This window comes from Chiloscyllium punctatum, chromosome 43 (assembly GCF_047496795.1).
Source record: "Chiloscyllium punctatum isolate Juve2018m chromosome 43, sChiPun1.3, whole genome shotgun sequence".
In the NCBI taxonomy this organism is placed as follows: domain Eukaryota; kingdom Metazoa; phylum Chordata; class Chondrichthyes; order Orectolobiformes; family Hemiscylliidae; genus Chiloscyllium; species Chiloscyllium punctatum.
Genome location: NC_092781.1, coordinates 7,209,216 through 7,215,884, shown reverse-complemented (window position 1 = coordinate 7,215,884; position 6,669 = coordinate 7,209,216).

Sequence of the window (6,669 nt, the reverse complement as noted above, 5' to 3'; positions counted from 1 at the left end):
ATTAAAGGGAGGCGAGGAAGGAGCTCAAAAATAGTCTGAGGAGAGCCAGGAGGCGACACGAGAAAGGCTTGGCAGAATGGATTAGGGAGAACACAACGGCATTTTACACTTATGTGAGGAATTATGTGGTCAAAGAAAGAGTAGGGCCGATCAGCGATAGCACAGGAAATTTGTGTGTGGAGCCTGAGGAGGTAGGGGAAGCCCTAAATGAGATTTTTGCTTCTGTCTGGACGAAAGAAACGAACTTTGTAGTGAATGAAACCTTTGAAGAGCAGGTGTGCATGTTGGAATGGATAGAGATAGAGGAAGCTGATGTGCTGAATATTTTGTCAAACATTAAGATTGACAAGTCACCAGGCCCGGACCAGATTTGTCTTGGCTGCTTTGGGAAACCAGAAATGCAATTGCTTCGCCACTTGCAAAGATCCTCGGTCTCCACTGGAGCCGTAACTGAGGACTGGAGAGAGGCAAATGTAATTCCTCTCTTCAAGAAAGGAAATAGGGAAATCCCCGCCAATTACAGAGCAGTAAGTCTCACGTCTGTCGTCTGCAAGGTATTAGGAAGGATTCTGAGGGATAGGATTTATGACCATCTGGAAGATCATGGCTTGATTAAATGCACTCAACACGGCTTTGTGAGTGGCAGGTCATGCCTCACAAACCTTCTCGAGTTGTTTGAGGATGTGACTAGAAAAGTGATGAGGGTCGAGCTGTGGATGTGGTGTGTCTGGACTTCAGCAAGGCATTTGATAAGGTTCCCCATGGTAGGCTCATTCAGAAGGTCAGGATGAATCGGATACAGGGGATCTTGTCTGTCTGGATACAGAATTGGCTGGCCAACAGAAGACAGTGAGTGGTCGTAGAAGGAAAATATTCTGCCTGGAAGTCTGTGTTGAGTGGTCTTCCACAGGGCTATGTCCTTGGGCCTCCACTGTTTGTAATTTTTATGAATAACTTGGGTGAGGGAATTGAAGGATGGGTCAGCAAGTTTGCAGACGACACAAAAGTTGGAGGTGTATTTGACAGTATAGAGGTCTTTTGCAGGCTACAGCGGGACATTAACAGGATGCAGAGATGGGCTGAGAGGTGGCAGATGGACTTCAACCTGGATAAATGCGAGGTGATGCATTTTGGAAGGTCGAATTGGAAAGCTGAGTACAGGATTAAGGATAGGATTCTTGGCTGTGTCGAGGAACAGAGGGATTTTGGTGTGCAGGTACATTGCTCCCTTAAAATGGCCACCCAAGTAGACAAGGTCTTTAAGAAAGCATATGGTGTTTTGGCTTTCATTAACAGGCGGATTGAATTTAAGAGTCCTGAGATCTTGTTGCAGCTCTATAAAACTTCAGTTAGACTGCACTTGGAATTTATGCGTTCAGTTCGGTCGCCCTGTTATAGGAAAGATTTGGATGCTTTGGAGAGGATTCAGAGGAAGTTTACTAGGATACTGCCTGGACTGGAGGGCTTATCTTATGAAGAGAGGTTGACTGAGCTCGGGCTATTTTCATTGGAGAAGAGTGAGAGGAGAGGAGTCCTAATTGAGATAGACAAGATAATGTGAAGCATATATCGAGTCGATAGCCAGAGACTAATTCCCAGGGTAGAAATGGCTAACACGAGGGGTCATAGTTTTAAGCTGGTTGGAGTAAAGTGTAGAGGCGATGTCAGAGGCGGGTTCTTTGCACAGAGTTGTGAGAGCATAGAATGTGCTACCAGCAGCAGTTGTGGAAGCCAGGTCATTGGGGACATTTTAGAGACTACTGGACATGCATATGGCCACAGAAATTTGAGGGTGCAGACATGAGGATCAATGGTCGGCACAACATTGTGGCCTGAAGGGCCTGTTCTGTGCTGTACTGTTCTATGTGCTATGCTCTATACAGGCAGGCCGAAACACTCTCACACACGCGCTACACAATCTCTCACACACTGTCTCATTCATTATGTCACAAATGTACTCTCACACTTTCACACACTCAAACACTCACGCACTCTCACATGCAGTCTCTCACACACACTCACCCTCACACTCCAGTATTCATACACTCTCATACATACTCTCTCACATGCACACATTTACACGTACATACACACGTACGCAGGCACACATTCTCACACACACACACTCACAATCTCTCTATCACAATACATTCCCTTACACAGACACTGTCACACACACAGATGCTCAGACTCGCTCTCACACGCTCACACCGTCTCCACATCTCTCTCACACACACACCGATACACACACACACGCACATATACACTTACTCTCTCTTGCACACACACACACATTCGTCCACACGCACATGCCGCTTCCTTCTCGACCATGATGCAAGCATTCTCAACAACAAAATAACTATTTCACAAATGTAACACTAAGTCTTTTGTTTGATTCTCTTTGTTCTGTTCTGATTCCCGATTAGATTACTGTTTCTGAAAATCCGCATGTAAAGTCAATCTAATCCCGTGTGCCACGTCCTGCTACCAAAAACACGATCTGTTTCCCAACCGAAGTGTGAGACAGGAGCCTTTCAGCATCTTGAGCCTAACCCATTTGTTTAAATATCCTGTTTTAAAATGACCCCTAGGGATCGTTTAACGGAACTTTACTTTGAAAATTCCAATATCAGTTTGCCGTTCCATATCCCTGTATAACTGTGAGCTCGTGTGCATCTCTGTGTGAGTGATTGTGCGTGTGTGCGTGCTATCATGGACCTGCATTCGTGAGTTAAGTCCTCCTTTACTTCAGTACTTATTCAGTATTCAACACTATTATCCTATCCTTTTACACAAATCACAGAAAGCTGGTGTGATTCTGTCATCAAACTTCAAGACCGCTTTTGAAACATTTATGCCATCTTTTTGTGTACGCAATATCACAATATCAATACGCACAATCTCATTCTGTTTCATGCTTAATCACTGTCCCTCATACACAATCCAACTCACTCCTTCATGCACAATCTCTCTCTCTCATACACAACCCGACTCTCTCTCATATCACACAATCTTGCACTCTCACACACAATCTCACATTCTCTCACACACAATCTCACTACGTCTCTCTCTCTCCTGCACAATCTCAATATATCTCTCAGATGCATTCTCACGATCTCTCTGACATTAACATAATCTCTCTCATACACATTGTTACACTCTCTCATGTACATTCTCACTGTCTCTCTCATACAGAATCTCTCTCTCTGTTTCTCTCATGCACAATCTCAGATCATTCTCTCAAACAGCATTTAGATTTCATCTAAATTTTCAAAAACAAAAGATGTGAGGGGGAGGACAAGTGACACATTGACATTTTTCACCAGGCCATTGTGTTTTGAATGGGAATAAACAATCCGGGGTGTGAGTTATGGAATGTTCTTATCAAAAGGTTCTGTGGCTTTATACACAGGATAACACACACTGTGGAGTGAGTCACAGTATGTAACATAATTGAGGGGATCTTGGGCTTTATATAAACTGGAACACATAACGGAGAGTGAGTTAGAGTCTTTAATCTGATCAAGGAAATCGTGAGTTTTTAAAACATGGTATAACATAAACGGAGGAGTGATGCACAGTGTGCAATCTAATTGAAGTGATCTTGGGTTTGAAACACGGGATTACATATATTGGGGAGTGAGGTACAATATGTGATCTAATCGAGGCCATCTGGTGTAGAGATGGAGGATAATGAGTACCGGGGAATGATTTACAGTGTGTAATCTAATCGAGTGGATCTGGTGTTTTAAACATAGGCAATACATACCGGTGAGTGAGTAACTGTGCACAATCTAACTGAGGGGATCTGGGGTTTTATATATAGGATAAGTGTATATGCCTACATAAAATCCACAAACATCCGGAATATAGTGGGTTTGTACCTGTGACCTCGATATTGTGGCTATTTCAGAATACAAATGAATAGAGCAGGAATAAGATTAGTTGTTGCAGGTTACGGGATTTAGATGTTTCCGTAAGAACAGAGAAGATGGTAAAAGAGGGGGAGGCGTCGCTGTGTTAGTCAAGGTTAGTATTATAAAGACACAAAGAACGTTTTAGAACTCGTCTATTGAGGTAATATGGACTAAGTGCAGAAGCAGGAAATGAGAAGGTACCCGCTTGGCTGTTTTCCATAGGCTTCCAAATAAATCCAGACACGTAGAGGAAAAGAGAGCAAAGATAATTCGAGATAAGAGCAAAAGTAACAGGGTAGTTGTTACGGGGGAGTTCAACTTTCGAAATATAGAATGAAAATAACATAGGTGGATCAGTGTTTGTCCAGTGTGTTCAGGATGGTTTCCTGATACAGTATGTAGAAAAGCTAACAAGGGCAGAGGCTGCATTGGATTTGGTACGAGGAAACGAACCACACCAGGTGCCAGATTTTCAGGTAAGTGAGTACTTTGAGGATAATGATCACAATGTGGTTGCGTTTAATTTAGCAGTGGAAAGAGGTAAGTATATAATGCCTGGCAAGAGTTATTGTTGGGGGAAAGACAATTATTATGCGATTAGGCTAGAATTAGAATGCAGAGGATGGGGAAGGAAGCTGCAGGGTATTGGCACAGTTGAAATGTGGAGCTCATTCAAGGAATAGCTATTGTGTGACTTTGATAAATGTGCACCTGTCAGGTAGGGATGTAGTCGAGCCAGAGAGCCATGGTTTACTAAAGATGTTGAATCTCTTCACAAGAGGAAGAAGTAAGTTGATAATAGGATCAGACGTGAAGGCTCAATATGGGCATTTGTGAAATACATGTTAGCCAGGAAAGGTCTCAGTGACAGAGCTACGAAGAGGCAGAAGGGGGCGTAACAAGTCGTTGGCAGATAAGGTCAAGGAAAACCCGAAAGCTTTCTGTCCGTATATCTGGAATAAAGGTATGACGAGAGAAAGATTTGGGACAATCGTGTTTAGTAGGAGGAAGTTGTGAGTGGAGTCACACGAACACGCCAAATGAATAATTTTCGTCAGCATTCCCACTCGGAAAAGACAATGATGTGAAAGAGAATACTCAGATACAAGATATTAGACTAAACGAGATTGGGATACACAAGGAGGAGGTGTTAGCAATTGTGGAAAGTGTGAAGATAGAACACTCTCCTGGGCTGGATGGGATTTATCATAGGATTCTCTCGGAAGTTATGGAGGAGATTGCAGCGACTTTTGCTTAGGTCTTAATGTCGCTATTATCTACAGGACTAGTGCAAGAAGGCTGGAGGACAGGAAATACGGTCCCCTTATTCAAGAAGGAGAGTGGAGACAACAATGGCAATCATAGACCAGTGAGCCTTACTTTGGCTAAAATAGTTAAAACACTGGAAAGTTTATGAGAGATAGGATATCTAAACATCAAGAGAGAATGAAGCTCATTTATGATAGTCAACATCGTTTTGTGAAGGGTAGTTCGTGCCTCACAAACCTTATTGAGCTCTTTCAAATGGGGACCAAACAGGTGGATGACGGTAAAGCGGTTGATGTGGTGTATATGGATTTCAGTAAGGCGTTTGATAAGTTTCCCAATGGGAGGCTATTATTCAAAATATGGAGGCATGGGGTTAAAGTTAATTTAATGTTTATGGAACAGAAATTAGCTAGCTCAAAGAGGGCAGAGGGTGGTGGTTGACAGAAAATTTTCATTCTGGAGTACAGTTACTGGTGGTGTACCACAATAATTTGTTTTGGGGACATTGTGTTTTGTCATTTTTATAAATGACCGACGTGAGTGTATAGCAGCAAGGATTCTTAAATTCGCAGATGACACTAAGATCAGTGGTGGACTGTGCCGAATAATGTTGCAGGTTACAGAGGGACATGGATAATCTCCAGAGCTGAGCTGAGAGGTGGCAAATGGAGTTTAATGTGGAAATTTGTGAGAGAATTCACTTTGGAAGGAGCAATCGTAATAAAGAAAACTGAACGCATGGTAAGATTCTTGGTGAGTATAAATGAACATAGAGATCTTGTTGCCCACGTACATAGATCCCTGAAAGTTGCCACCCAGGATGATAGGGTTGTTAAGAAGGCATTCAGTGTGTTGGCTTTTATTGGAACAGGGATTGAGTTTCGGTGCCTCGAGGTCATGCTGCACCTGTACAAAACTCTGGCGCATCCACACTTGGCGTAGTGCGTACAGTTCCGGGCACCACATTATTGGAAGAATGTGGAAGCTTTAGAAAGGTTTAAGAGGAGATTTATGATGGTGCTGCCTGGTATGGAGGCAACGTCTAATGATGATAGGCTGAGGGAATTGAAGCTGTCTTAACTGGAGAGAAGAAGTTTGACTTGTTACTTAATTGAAACATACAAGATATTCAGAGGTTTAGATAGTGTGGACAGTGAGAGCATTTTTCCTCAGATGTTGATGGCTCGCACGAGAGGACATAACTTTAAACTGAGGGATGATAGGTACAAGACAGGTGACAGATGTAGTTTCTTTACTGGAAAACACTGCCGGAAATAGATGTAAACTCGCCATCTTTCAATGGTCATTGGAAACACATACGGATGAAAATGAAATAGTTGAGGATGGAAAGGCTTTAGATTGGTTCCACAGGTCGGCACAACATCGAGGGCCGAATGCCCTGCACTGCACTCTCTGTTCTACTGTTCCATGCTCTGCCCTTGAATGACCCAGATCTTAATAAAGTCAGTCTTTTGTTCCTGGC